Below are 15167 nucleotides of genomic sequence, written 5' to 3'. Positions count from 1 at the left end.
CTTTTCCTAATAAAAGTACAAAAGAGTTGATTTTTAAATTAGGAGGGGGTGCCAAGTGTTTTCCTAGACACCGGAGGAGATGAGGCAATGTGTCTGAGAACAGAGAGAACTAGCACGGAAGGACGAGACATGGCCTGAACTCCTTCTCCGACCATGATAATCATCCTGACATTTGCAGATATGATACTACTTTTAAGTCTAAAAATTATGTGAGGTTAAGTCACGTCTTTATAGTTCCACTCTGCATTTTTTTTTATTTGATAAGCTACCATGCTTGCGGAGCTGTCATTCTAGATAGAATTAATAAAATCGCGCATCTTTCAAGAACATGGCTGGTCATTTATAACAAGAACACGAAGGAGAGAGAGAGAGTGTGTGTGTGTGTGTGTGTGTGTGTGTGTTGGTGCAGCACATAGGTGGATTAAAACACATGCAGAATACTTAGAACTCCTCAGGCTCTCTTTATGTGTCTTTTATTTTATTTTGCAGATATTTTGAGCTGTTTGCCACCTAAGCAGACTAGAACCCAAAACAATGATAAGCGCAGGAGATCTGTTGCCAGAGGCAGTAGGTACTGATTAAAGGTGTGTAGGTGAGTGTGTAGTAAGAAGAAAAAAAAAAAAAAAACAGGTAAAGTCAAAAGCAAGAATAAGTTAGAAGAAATGAACTATGCATCAGAAGAGAAAACATTTTCCTTACAATCACGCTGTCTTCTCCAAACAAACTTAAAAGATCCTCTGTAGTTCTGAATAATCTGAGCAATTGCCACGTGTAAGTGTGGCAATAAAACCTCAAGGGGATTCAATTTCTTTTTTTCGTAGAGGGGGAAATGGCCTGAAATCCCAGAACGGGGGACACCTCTGGACAAGGAACAAGCAGACACCAAGGCTGATGTTTTCGGAGGGAAGCTCTGGAGCGAACAGCCCTTGCTCCTGGGGGAGGAAATGTGGGGAGTTTACTTCTTTGGGGAATTTTGGGCAAAGTCTCCATTGCTTGTGGGAGATGATCTGGGGTGACCCCGAAGTACAGTGAGTGAACGAGAATGCTAGGATTGAGAAGGTAGAAAGAAAACCAAGGGAAAATAAGTCTTTGGGAAATTTTCCCATGTCTTGAGGAACTTGTACTTAAAAGGATGAAATTGGAAGTTCATTTTATTACTCTCTCTCCATGTCAGGGGCAGTGTTGACATTGGGAATGATGATTATATTCCTTGTAAGGAAACTAAAAGTGTACATTATATAGCAGAAAAGTTTTCACCCCAAATTTAAATTTAAATGCTCCAATACTTCCTTTCCAAAAATTGTCAGAATGACTACTAAGCACAGGTACTGAGTACTCAATACTCCCATGGAACACACAGTTTAGAGCAGGAAGCAGGCTCAGTTCACAGGGAAGACAGCTCCTGGAAGGATGAGCTGGTGTTGCCAACTGGATGATCCGGGTGAGGCGGGGGTACAGATGGGAGATGGGGGGACATGGGCTCGTGGGTTCCATTTTGAAAGAGCACTCAGCATGTCAGGAGCAGCACCAAGTTCAGCGAAGCTGGAAGGGGCACCAGGAGCTGAGACCACAAGGGAAGGTATGGGTGGCGTCACAAGCAACCTGACGCATCAAGCTGAAGACTTTGTACCCTGGTCTGTAGGGGATTCAGAATTTTACATGATCAGGTTTAGACATGCACACACATTGCATGTCTAAAAAAAATAAAAAAAAAAGAAACAAATTGAAAAAAAAAGAAATCACCCAGTAGAGTGTGAGGAACTTGTCTACACAGAGCATGACTGTAACCTCTTCTCAGAACTGGCCACTCAGGAAGCCTATAGTCTGGTGCTTGTAGCTAGGGAAGGTGTCCCTGAATTAGGAATCCCTCCGCCCTTCTTTCCGTGGTGGCATTTTCACTGTCCTGGCTTTCCAGGGGAATAGAGACTCCTAGTGATGCCAAGGGAAGTATCACCAACGATCACAAAAATCCATTCCTTGATTTATTTCTTTTCATCCCTCAACATTCAGGGAATGTAACAGGTGTGGCCATTTTTCAATGAAGACAAATGGAGACTGTGCCAGTCAGAACCTTTGTCCCTTGCCTTCTCCCTCTTCCCGTTTAGACGTACACAGACGTGTATGCATCTCACCACCGCGTGCTGGTAAATCAGACGCTTCAGGATGCAGAGTTTCACAGCTGGGAGGCATAACAGCAACATTCTCAGCAGAGGAGCTGTTTCTTTCCAAGGTAGGCCACTGAACTGTCAAAATAAGCAAGTTTATGTGTTAAAGAAGAAGGTTGGAAGCAGTAGGCAATGTAGCAGAACGGAAAGGATACAGTTTTGGGGATTGAAACTTAAAGAACCAGTAAGAACGAGATAGACACTTGGGGTTTCTTCAGACAATGGCCCTACTTCTCCGAGACTCCAGTGGCAGCTTCTGTTCAACCGGGAGGACGGTGGCTACTTCCGAGGGCCGTTACATGTGTTGACACAGCCAGGTGCAGGTCTACTGGTTGAGATGTAGACGGGGTGCTTAGGGACCAGGAACCAAAATGGCATGGAGGTGATGGTGTGGTGGCTAAACACTTTCTTTAAAGGACTTCAGGGATCCCTGGGTGGCGCAGCGGTTTGGCGCCTGCTTTTGGCCCAGGGCGCGATCCTGGAGACCCGGGATCGAATCCCACGTCGGGCTCCCGGTGCATGGAGCCTGCTTCTCCCTCTGCCTGTGTCTCTGCCTCTCTCTCTCTCTCTCACTGCGTGCCTATCATTAAAAAATAAATAAATAAATAAAGGACTTCAAATACGTTAAATTAGATGGGAGTAATCAGTAATAAAATAGTGTAAAATAAATAATTTATAAAATTAAATAAATAATAAAATCAATAAAATTTAAAGAGATTGTGTAGGATTTAGTTAGTTTTGTTTTCACAGCGTCTATATGTACATGTGTGTGCATGTCTATCATGTGCACCGAGGAGGTGCTCAGCCTCTATGTCTGTTTTCTGTCCCCCAGATCCCCCGTATTCGTCACCACTGCTTTGTATGGACACAGCCAAACAATTAAGTTAAAATTAGGGAAACTCCAGAGGATAAAGTCCTGGACATAATTGGAAAAGTCTGTCTTACAAAGAATTAGCTGGTCACTGTTCAGGAGTGTGGATGATATGGGTAATATATCCAAAGGATGATGCAAAAGTCATAGAAATTTATGTGCCACCAGCCACTAACTACCAAACAGTATTTCTTTTTTAAACAGACAGAAGTTTTGTTAACAGATTATGTAACAAAATATCAATGATTCATGTACATATTTTTATTCTTTTGCAAATTACATTTTTTTTCTGCAGAGATTAATTTGAAAACTCTTTGTTATGGAACATCATGTACAATTTCATATTCTAACATTTGTCGAAAATGTTATTTCTTTATACAAATGATAACATTTTAGCTGCTTCTCATAGTTTCAGGGGACATACTATTTTAGAATCTAGCATGTGGTACAAGAAAGACTCAGAAAGCTCATTTGGAGGACCAAAAGTTTGCTCACTCAGGTATCATGTAAAATATTTAAAAATTTTCCAAGTTTATGAAAGATTATACCACCATTCTGTATGTACATGTGCGTGCATGTCTATCATGGCTCATGCACACATGAATATATATTTATATAGTTCACCTCTATGGGAGAGCATAATCACTTAAGGCCATTCTGCTGTAAAACGTTTAAATCATTAAGGTACATTTACCTCCCACTCCCAGGACACCCCTTCCCCATTTGCCTCAGGCTAAAGCAAGATTTCAAAGGAGGCACCAAACTTGAAGGGCCTTCAAAGATCCCCTGCAGGGTTCATTAGCAGCGCTGGTTGTTTGTCTAAAAGTTGCCTAATGCTGCTCATATGAAGTTTCCCTGGATCCCCACAAGGATGGATGGGGGAATTTGTAAACTTGGTTTTGTGTTTTTGGAAATGATGACTGTGGATTCTCAACAGAGGTTCTCGGTGCTAACGTGTGATGGGTTTATTTTGCCCCAATAGACCTGCGTGGCTTTGAACGGGTGAGCTCATCCGAACAGTCATGAAGGCAAAAATAATAAAATAATGCAGCCGGCGGTTGGGTAGCCTTCCTGTGTTCAAGCCAGGAATCTCTGGAAATCACTGAGAAAGCAGATGGGGCCCTTCAAGGGAAGCTGGAGGTTGTTCTGTATGTACTTGAAGGAGTCTGTTTTGGGATCTTTTGATGACCTCTACTGCTCCCTTTACAGGGTGGCGGGATATTTTTAAAAGACTCTACTACACACAATGCTCCAGGAGAATTGATTGTAGTAAAATATTAATGCAGTTCGTATGGTGTCCTGAAGCTGCCGATTCTCAGTCTAGGAACATGCAAACAGGAGTCATTGGAGAAAAGTTGACTGGACACGGAATTTATCATATCACTCACCACTCTTCATTCTCTCCATGCAAAATTTTTCTGAAAATTTGGAGGGAGATAAAAAAGACCTTTCTTCCAAGTATTTAATGATAAGTCCAGAAAATTCCAGTGATGTGTGCATAAGTGAAATATGTAATTGCACGGCAACATTCCTGGTCAGGCTACGTCGTGCACAGAGTCAAGGCTGACTCAGGTGTTGTTTGTGCCCATGGGGAGCGATGCCAAGTCTGGGGGGGTCATCCTAGGAGACGGGCTCTTACATCATCGTTAGTGATGTCCGGTGGCCTCCTTCTCTTGACGTTCAGCATCAAATTCCTTTGAAAGTAATATGATTATCTTACATCAAACTCCAGCAAATCTAACTTGACAGACTTCATTATAAGAATAAACACTTCTTTTAATACATTTACAAACCCATGCACCAGATTTATAAAAACATACTTTAGCCACATAATGACTTTCAGAAAAGACATCTGATTCCACTTTCACCCATCACTGGGGTTCTAATTACTTTGATATAATAGCTGTGGGATTTTATTTTTTACCAATCAGACAGATTCCTCACTAATCCATAGCAGAAAAGCAACATTAAAATTCTGTTCTGTTTGACAGGGCTACAGAGTCAGTTGGATCCAATTTGTTTTCTCCAATTCTATCATATTGAAAGTAACTTTGATGCTCCTTTAGTTGTATATACTTAGGGAACCTGAATATTTGGTGCATGATGAGATCAAAGGAAAAAAATAATGACTTTGACCTCAAGTGATGTGTTTCTATACCATGTTGTCTCTTAGACCAAAACAGTCTTAGTCCCATGACCAACTTAATGGATTTGTGATATCGGTTTGATTTCTTATATGATGCCAGAGAACACATTTGGCTTAATATCTATATTACAACTGAAACAGTTTATACCTAAGTTAGTGCTACACAAATAATATATTTGTACAAACATACAGAAACTGTTTTGTGTTGATTTTTGTTGCATCATAATCTTACTAGACCTTGGGTTTATTTGCTTTCCTGGTATGTCACTTTTCCTCTTGTTTTCCATTGCTGCTTTACTCGTTGTTGCACAGATTTTGATGACCTATTCAAATACTTTGCTGCTATTCCCTTATTTTTTGCTAAAAGAGCAATTTAAAAAAGGAAAAAAAAAAAACAACACCCACCTCTGGTATGGTTCTGTAATCAGGAAAAGGGAGACTTGCCCCCCTCCTCCACCATCACCAGTCTTAAAGTGCCAATTTTGATTGTTTTAAGATAATAAGGTGGTTTCTCCTTGCCAATGCTTGGTTGAAGCAAAAACTTTACAGTAATTCTGATGCATGAGGAGACAATCCTGGGATCGCTTCTGAGAAAAGGTTTCTTCACTCTCATGAAGGGTCCTGTGAAGGGAATCTTCCTTTGGTGAACATGCATCTATAACGGTTGGTAAGGAGATGCTTGGAGCTGTGGCAGCCGTCAGAGAACAAAGCCGTGGACAAAGACCAGCATGCAACGAGGGGTCTGTAGCAAAAAGGAAATATTCTGGATCTCTGATTATGCTGAAGCACCGTTGATTTAACCAGCTCTGGAACCCTCTTGCCTCTGGATTTCTTGTTATGAGAGAGAATAAAAGTCAATGTGGTTAACGAATTGACTTGGATTTTTTTGTTGCCTCAAGCTGAATTTACACTAAATTGTACTGTTTATATAGGAGCATGCCAGAAAATTTCATAAACACAGTGGGGAAATTTAATTTTAATCCGACAGAAATAGTTTCCAATGCTGACAAGATTTTAAAAGAATGCGAGTCAGAAATATTTGAAAGCAGTTTTATAAACTTAAAGTTTATTTATTAAAAGTATGTGATAAAATATATGTTAGTCATTCCTTTATTCCTTATTGATCATTTCCTAATCAATTCAGTGAATTTTTAGTAAATACCTATTATATCTCTGAAACAGGTAATTGAAAGAGCGATAAAGTTTCCACTGGACAGAGTCAAACCAAAGCATAGACATCTTTTTATTTCTATGCACTATTCCGCCAATTTTGAATTGCTTTCAAATGTACAGAAAAATTACAAGTTAAAAAAAACTTAAAAAATTATTTGAGGGTAAATTGTGGACATGGATACATTAGTGTACTTTTCATACAAACAAGCATATCTTCCTACATAACCATGACACGATGACAAAATCAGGAAATCTGCAAAGCGAGTGAAGGTTCTCCAGCTGTCACAAATGTCCTTTATAGAAAAGGATCTATCTATGTCAGAGTTGCACGTTGCCGTCTACAGTTTCTCTCTCATTTCCTACAAGCTAAAACAGCTCCTTAGTCTTTTCCAGGACTTTCATAAACTTGGCACTTTTAAAGACTACGTGTTTGTCATTTTGTAAAATGGCCCGCCATTTTGAATTATCTGATGTTTGTTCACAATTACATTTCTTTGGCAAGAAAACCACAGAAGTGTCTCTGTGTTCAGCGCGTCCTGAATGGCATCATGTGGCTTTGCTTTGCCCTCTTACTTGTGAACATCATGTGATGGAGGTGGTATCTCCTGGGCTTCTCCACTTGCAACTCCCTCTTCTATGTTTTGTCATTAACGGGCATATTGTGGGGGTGGGGCTTTAACTACTCCATTCCTTAACAAAAGTGTAAGTTCTTCATTGATTGATTGATTGATTCATTCATTCATTCATTTATATGGGTTGGGATTTGGGTTTTCCTGTTGTTTTTTTCCCCAGTAGGTTAGAATCCATTAGCAACTCTTTTTATTTTGATGCCCAAATGTCCTAGATGGTCCAGGGGAGTGTATTAGTACATTGGCCAAGAAAAGAGGTCCTCAGCCTGACTAGATTTAGGTCCAGGAGAGAATCTTTGTCATTGGTCATTGTGCTCCACAGCTTCTACTCTGAATGCGAACATCTACCCAAAGAAATAAGTCGATGCAGTAATGCAGAGAACACTTGAGAACTCAGAATCATTCTGGAGACTGCATTTCTTCCTCTCTTGGTGTCCTGTAAAACTAGGCATCTACTCATGAAGGGCCAATGGAAGCCCCTCTCTGGGACTGAGGACTCCACTCCTGTTGGTTGGATATGTCACCTTCCACCTTGTACCACTGTGCTAGGATGCTTCCATGTTTTTCCATTAGTTCTTCTGTTTGCATTGGTCAGCAACCTACCATTCCAGGCTCAGAGACATAAGGACCGACTCAGCCAACTGAGCAGATAAACAGGAGCACCAATCAGCAAAGCACTTCTGGTAAGCTATCCAACTTAACGTGTGAGGCCTTTTGGGTAAGCCCCAATTTCTCATTCTGTTCTCCGATGCCACCATGATGGTGGACTCACCGTCCGGGATGGAGTCCTTGAAGTGTTAGCACCACCCTCTTTGAGCTTCTGGTGGTGCCCTGGAGCTTGGTGGTGCCCTGTTCAGTGGTATTCACCATGGGGTGGGTCATCTGTCCTAAAATCAAGGAGCTTCCCAATGGTTCCTTTTGAACTATGAGAATGCTCTTTGAGGACATACCTTGTCCACGAAGCACTCTTTTTATCACTTTTCATTGCTTTGCTGTGTTTTGGTTACTTCATGCTAATGTGTGCTCTGTGTGTGTGTGTGTGTGTGTGTGTGTGTGTGTTATTATTATGTAGCAAGCTATAGAGAAAAAATGAGCCAATCCTAGCATTTATGCATTTAGAAATGCTCAAAAACAAGCAGATCAGTGCACTGCTCCTGGGAATGCAGTCAGCCTCCTGCCTCTCTTCTCCTGCTCCTGAAATGATCATGGCCTACATTTTTCTAAATATCAATGATTCATTTGTCTTCATTCCTTCCAGTTATGATGATGTTCTTAAGAGGGTGGTAGGTTATTTTGTGAGGTAGAATTTTACTCTAAAATATCTTGCGATTGTCCTAGGACAGCTTCTGTGCCCAGCCCTTCAGTTGTGGCTCGTCCGCAGCCCCAGCCCGCTGGCCAGGAGCTCTGTGCCCCCTCCACGTTTCCTCGGGCCTCCTGAGCCAGCCCCACCAGCCTGGTCCCGGCGCCAAGGGGTCTGCTTTTCTAAATACGTCTGTTGTTTCAATTAATTGGCAGGTCTGACAGTAAGCATCGCCAATATTCACTTTTGTTAAATATGTTTATAATAAGGTTAAGACTATTATTTTGAAGAGAATCCTCAAGTAGCACAGCCTAATTAAAGCGATATTGAATATCTGTTTTCCATCCGTTTCTGTCCTTTGTTTATGGTCTGATAATTAACTGAACACCTCTTCACGTAATAAAAGTAGAAATCCTTCAGGCGTGTACCTACTGGCTCTTGTTAAGATGCTTAGAGATCTGGAGAAAGGGATCAGAGTACAAAGAAAGAAAGTTACATCTCTATTGAGGAAAACCTTCCACATTTCTGCAGAAAGACTCAGACCTGGAATGAAATTAATCCACAAATTAATCGGGTATCTGTGATGTGAAATACCTGCAGTGAGCCCTGTGTACAGGGAAACAGGGAGCGGTGGGCTGCTCAGCGGGTCCCCGTGTCGGAAAAGTGTCAGCCACTCTGGCGCTGAACTGAGCTGAGGATGTTAATGGCAAATACACATCCTTCAAAACACACTTTTAGTTGGAAGTTGGAGTCAAGAGAAACAGAAGAGGCCTATGGATGAAGTCAGAGAGGTGTGGGCAGGGCAGAGGGCCTGCATGGAAACCCAGTTCAACCACTTATGAGCTCAAGTTATCTCTAGTCTTTATCTGCAAAAAGGTGGGGGGGGTGGGCAGTGGGATATAAGCTGTTTACAAGAATTAAATAGCATTATGCACGGGTACACTCACAGAGTCGATTCTCTTTGTGAAACTTGACAAAGTCCAGTTATCACCTTGGGAAATTATGGACGATGTTTTAACATGATAATCTATTCATTTATCCAATTAACACTTATTGAACACCTAGAGCATCTGGAAGGCGGTGGGGCTGCTGTGGTTCATGGGCCACGTTCTGCGTCGTCTGGGAGGGGAAGGGGCACAGTCTGTATGAAGTGTTACTTGTGTCTCGGTGGCTGCCAAAAGTCCAGATTTTCTTATCTGGTGGAATGAAAATAGAAGCAACCAAAAACTGGAGACTGCTGGCCAAAGCCAAAACCGCACGCATCCCAGCACAGACTTCTCAAAGGCCGAGGAGGCTCCCTTCTCACAAGGCCCTCAGGACCCAGAGGAAGAGCACAAGGCCCTGGGGCCATCTTGCACCATCTCATGCATGGCCTTGCTACCTACCTTCCATGCTAATCTTGCTTTTTTTAAAAATTTTATTTATTTATTCATGAGAGACACAGAGAGAGAGAGAGAGAGAGAGAGAGAGGCAGAGACAAAGGCAGAGGGAGAAGCAGACTCTATGCAGGGAGCCCGAAGTGGGACTCGATCCCGGGTCTCCAGGATCACGCCCTGGGCTGAAGGCAGGCGCTGAACCCCTGAGCCACCCAGGGATCCCTAATCTTGCTTTTTATCAAATGAAATGAAAAGGCTCATTGTTCCCCTGCCTGGACTGTTCTTCCTCAGGCCCGCAGGTGGGATTTTCTTACCCCTCAGAGTCTTTACCCAGACATTAGCTCTTCCAGGAAGCTCACCTTCAGCATCCTATTCACCAAGGCAAGCGCAACTGCCTTCCCATTCTCCTGTCTGCTCTCTCTTACGTTTAATAGCACACACCTTTTCACATAACTCCAGAATGTGCCCTTGTTCTGATTCTCTTTTATTGCCTGTCATCTTTCTATAGGACGCCAGGCAGGGATCCAGGCCGAGAAGAACGTCTCCACAAGGGGAGGGGGGTGCTGTGTGTGTACTCAAACAAGCCGTCAATAAGCAGATGAAGAAGTAACTCCGGATGCCCATCTTGAGATGAAGAAAGCTGGATACTCATCTTAAATCATGTCCCCTGCTCCCATAGTTACAAGAAACAGAAGAAGATTAGAATCCAGGCACCTTAATCCCCACCTCTGCGCATATGCATTATTACTGTCCTTTGAACATTCCAGGCAAACAGTAGAGATGATATATCATTAACTAATGAGGATGCTAAATTAGGTAAAATAAAGTACTCGTGGAACTTAATAGAAGACTTAATTATGCTTCATTTTTTCGACACTTAATTGGTTACATTTATAAGATACATACAAAAAAATATATATACAACAGAAAGCAGAAGAGAATTTGTCGCATTCACCATACAAAGACGTGCGTGTCAGGTAAGATGCTGGTAGCAGCCTGGGGACAGCCTTTGAGAAAGCAACCTCTCTGTTTCCTGAATGGAAAACAGGTGCCAAAAGTTGAGCAATGTGTTGAGGAAAAGGGCACAGACCATCATCTAGGCAATTCAAATAGGATCCGACCTGAAAAGTCTCCTGTTGCACGTGGCATTTCTGCCTCGTGACTTCAAATCCATGACCCTCAGGCCACAAAGTGTGTGGCTTTATGATTTATTTGAGGGGATATAGTGGTTTTTGTTTAGGAGACCTAAAAAACACAACTCTCCCATGGAGCAAAACACAAGCAGCAGGAGCAGCAGAGCCAGAGCACTCAGGAGGCCGCACAGCCAGGGACGCTGGGAATCTGCTCCTTTTGTCTTTCTGAGCTTATGTATTTTTTATTTTTTTTCTTAAATTCAGTTAGCCAACATACAGGACATCATCAGCTCCAGACATAGAGCTCAGTGATTCACCAGTTGCATAGAACACCCAGTGCTCATCCCATCACGTGTCCTCCTTCATGCCCGTCACCCAGTGACCCCATTCCCCACACCCCCAACCCTCCAGCTACCCTCAGTTTGTTTCCTAAAGTTAAGAGTCTCTCAGGGTTTGTTTCCCTGTCTGACTTCTTTCCATTTCGGTTTCCCTCCCTTCCCCTTTTCTGAGTTTATTTTGGTTCACTTTTGGTGCATTTTAGGACTTGGGCAAGAAAACAAGTCTCCTGCTGCCACTAAGAACAGGCATTTATGGCAAGACAGACATCTGAGAATCCAAAGAATCCAACTCCAAGATGAAGAGTTTGCCAAGGAATTCCTTCTCCACTTCTTCCACCATGTGAGTGCCTGAGATTCGGGTTGGAAATTCTGAAGGAAGCACGTACCTTACACCAGACTTAAGACCTGAGCAACTGCTCCGTTCTAAGGAGAAGGGGCCTGGGATTAGCATCTTCTGTCAACTACTACTGTACCACTTCCTTACCTGCTTACCTTTTCCATCTACATCGTCCTGCCATGTTTATAATTCCCCTTTTTTACAGGTGAGGAAAACGAGGTGTTCTGAAAGTGGAAATAATTCTGGAAAGCTCACACAACTTATAACATTCACAATATGTCATCATGCTTTCCTAGAAAGCCCCCAGAAGGATCCCATCTGAGCTGAAACTCAATTCTCATTCCCACATTTACTTTGTTAATTCATAACAATGACTTAATATCTGGACGCGACTGGATGGCTTTGCCATTTACCAGAACATAGACTTCCAAGCCAGAAGGAACAGTGTTTGTTGGCTACAGGCAATGGATAGTTCGATTTCCATCCATATCTAATTCCAGATTTCAATTTTCTTTTTTAAATCCCCATTCTGCTTTTAGGACAGCTGCTCGGTCTCAGCTTCAGCTGCCCTCCAGAACTTCAGCTTGGACTCGTAACAGACCGCCTTTCCCACAGCCTCTGTGAGGAGACACCCTACCACCCTGTCAGAAAGAAACCCCTGCCGAGAATCTGAGTATTGGGTAGGAGCAGCTCTGCTTGTGTACTTAATCCCGTGTTCCGTCCATGGCCAGCCTGTGTCCTCACAACGTGCATGCTTCCAACTACAGAGTCCTAGCCAATGCTACGTGCTTCAATTTTTACTAAACAATTCAAAAGCCAGTGACCTATTGTGCGACTGGGCTTCCAAAATAAATCCTGAGGTCAAGAACTCCGTGTGGCAAATAAGTCACCAGTATGAACAATGAAAACGAAGTGGCTAAAGAGACCAACAACTCATGAGATTTAAGTAATAACGATTATATCAATATAAGAGACTGTGGCTACAATCAAAACAATGATGTTGCTTTAATATGAAAAAAAATGGTAAGACATAGCTTAAAACCTGCACCTTAGTATTTGCACCCTGGGGTGGGAAGTTCATGTTCATTGTTCTCCTTCTTGTGTGTATTTTGAGATTGTTTCATTTTTAATGGGTGCAATTCAATGGAACACGGGACTCACAAACGGTGAGGGTCCCAGATGAACCCCTGATGTAGTTGACTGTGTTACTCAAAATTCAAGGCATTTTCCAGATAACATTACCAGTTGATGCTCTGGGAGAAAAGTGCGACTGGAGACAATTCAGTAAAAAGGGCACGCAAGGCAGACAACTGCCAATGTCCATCTTCCACCATGACTTTGGCTTATTAACACCCCGTCCACCTGTTTGTCTGCTATCAGTTGGCGAGGAGATTGCCTGCAGAAGAGGTCTCCGGCAACAAAAGTTTTAGCATTTAAAACTTTCAATTTTTATAAAGATAATTGCAGAGTGTGCTACACGTATTTCTATCCTCTTGAATGCATGAGGGGGCACAGTCACCCTCTTAAACGGAGACGGTCATTACTGCCACCACCACGGGCCACCCAAGGTCGTGGGACTCCTTACCTTGGCGCCAGGTGCTCTCAGACTCTTCGGCTTCTAACCATTTTTTGTCTGTATCGCATCCTGGTGTCTGAGGCTCCTTTCATCACCTGCCAGCACGTTCTCTCCAAGGTCGCTTCGGCCTTAGGTAGCCGGTGGAGGTGAGAAAACCCTGTGTAGCTGTGGCAATGTTCCGAGGTGAGGGGAGGAAAGGTACCCACATCTCTACCCTCCCCACAGACTGTGCTAGACAAAGTCTTTTCTTCCTACAGGAGCTCTGTCTACTGTCAGGGATGCCAGGTGCCTTACTTGGACTTCAGATTTTGACACCTTCACGGGTCTGTGATTTTGAGCAAGGAGCAGGGACAGACCAAGACTCACTTTTCTAACTATTAGTATATGTCACCGGGCTACTGTGAGAACAAAACATGCTGGCACAGGGTAGTCTTTCTGTATGATACCCTCCTGTCCCTCTGGCTCCTTCCTGGGGGCCTTGGGAGGGACACGCTAACAAGATCTCCCTTCTAGGAGACGCTTTTGGGTGAGTCAGGGGGCTCTTCAAGGCCAATATCCTAACTACCCACAGGGTAAACATTACTGTGGAAATTTTAAGTCAGAACAATGTGAGTTGGTGGCTCCATTCCCCGGTGTCATGAATGCCCTGCCCAACTCTTTCATGAATCTCCACCACCACCACCACCCTGATTATGGACTTGGGACAATGTAATGAGAAGAAGAGAGAAACCATTGCATTACCTACACCGGCCGGCTTACCTGTGTCACGGGGAGGCAGTGTGAGTGACCGTCGAGAAGGCATCAGGTGGGCATGCTGAAAATACAGCATCAGCTCCCTGTGGGGTCTTCACTGTCCCTACCCACAGAAGGCACTGTCCCCCAGAACCCCAATAAGCTATAAACTGTCATTGTTATTAATAATGCCTTGGAGATAAATTACTGATGGAAATGGGAATTTTTGAAAATGATGATATAATAGTTTGAACTTAAAGGATGAAAATTGCTATTGATAACATCATCCTACTACTGTATTAGGAGACAAACTTTTCTGACAGGTCATGTTTCTAAGTTGATGGGTGGAGGAATCGACTGGCTGAAATAATTGGCTTTGTGGTTCTATAAGCGTAGGCTCCAAATCCCAGATCGCCTTTAGCAGACGTGTGATGTTTGGTGAGTTGCCTATGGGAATTAGGAAGACCGTGATTTCCTCATCTGTAAAGCGGGAGGAATAATGCTTAGGCGTCATTGTGAGGCGTGGAGGATGCACTGCACCACAAGCATAAAGAGTTTGCCTGCCAGGTAGTGATGAGTCAATACGTGATTGGAATTAATATTCTCTTTATTTGTATTAGACTTAGAAATGCAAAGTATATTAATGTTGCTATTAATCCCAAATATTATTAATCATTGAGAAATTATGTTCTTTTTTTCTTTCTATATTTAACACAACGAGGTGGCCCATTTTGTTGAGTTATTTTTGGAGTTTTTTCCTACTGTTCTGTCAGTTTATTTATACTGTATAGTCTCCAATATTCAGTGTAACCCAGGATCAAAAGTAGATGCGAAAAAACACATTTCGAGATGTTAAAATTAACAGAGAAAGTCACTAGCCATTCTACCAATTAGCTCAGGATTTAGTACTCCTTTGATTCATGAGGCATCTGTGGCTGCTGCTTCTGCTGGCACCTGACCCTACTCTTTGGTGGAGGTGATTTACAACGCACAGCATAGTTAATAGAATTTCCACCCTGTTATAGGAATGAGGGAGTAAAATACACCAGAGTCCCAAACTGGAGAAGAATTCCACACTAACAGTTTACAAGGAATATATTACAGCTTCTGGGGATTACTGATGTGTACGCAGCTCAGTTAGACAGGTTGCAATTGAAAGATCAGCACATGGCTTCTGAAAATCTAATTTTGCCATACAATTCATTTCCTACATGAAATAGCCAAAAATATAGCTCAGTGTGACCCGCAGAACACACACAAAAAAATTCCTCTATCATAATATCTAACTCGCTCTCCATCTGAAGTCATGGATTTTCAAATACCCCAGTGGATGGATGGCTCCCAGTAAGAGAGAACATCTGATTCCACTTTCACCCATCACTGGAGTTCTA

The 15167-nt window shown here is 42.6% G+C and overlaps 2 long non-coding RNA genes across 3 annotated transcripts; one reads left to right on the top strand and one right to left on the bottom strand.

The window, feature by feature from the left end:
• Positions 1 to 1951: 1951 nt before the first annotated feature.
• LOC144324739 (uncharacterized) lies at positions 1952 to 10108 on the bottom strand. 2 transcript variants are annotated; one of them, XR_013390171.1, is made up of 3 exons: positions 10020 to 10108; positions 2397 to 2745; positions 1952 to 2243 (listed from the first exon to the last, which is right to left on the bottom strand). It is a non-coding gene; the product is annotated as an uncharacterized LOC144324739 (long non-coding RNA). The 2 variants fall into 2 exon arrangements; XR_013390170.1 differs by having other exon boundaries at positions 9975 to 10086.
• Positions 10109 to 10226: 118 nt separating this feature from the next.
• On the top strand, positions 10227 to 13872 carry LOC144324738 (uncharacterized). Its single transcript, XR_013390169.1, has 3 exons — positions 10227 to 10637; positions 11335 to 11471; positions 12008 to 13872. It is a non-coding gene; the product is annotated as an uncharacterized LOC144324738 (long non-coding RNA).
• Positions 13873 to 15167: the final 1295 nt, after the last annotated feature.

The sequence above is a fragment of the Canis aureus genome, chromosome 12 (genome assembly GCF_053574225.1).
Source record: "Canis aureus isolate CA01 chromosome 12, VMU_Caureus_v.1.0, whole genome shotgun sequence".
In the NCBI taxonomy this organism is placed as follows: Eukaryota; Metazoa; Chordata; class Mammalia; order Carnivora; family Canidae; genus Canis; species Canis aureus.
This window is presented reverse-complemented; position numbering and strand designations above follow the sequence as displayed.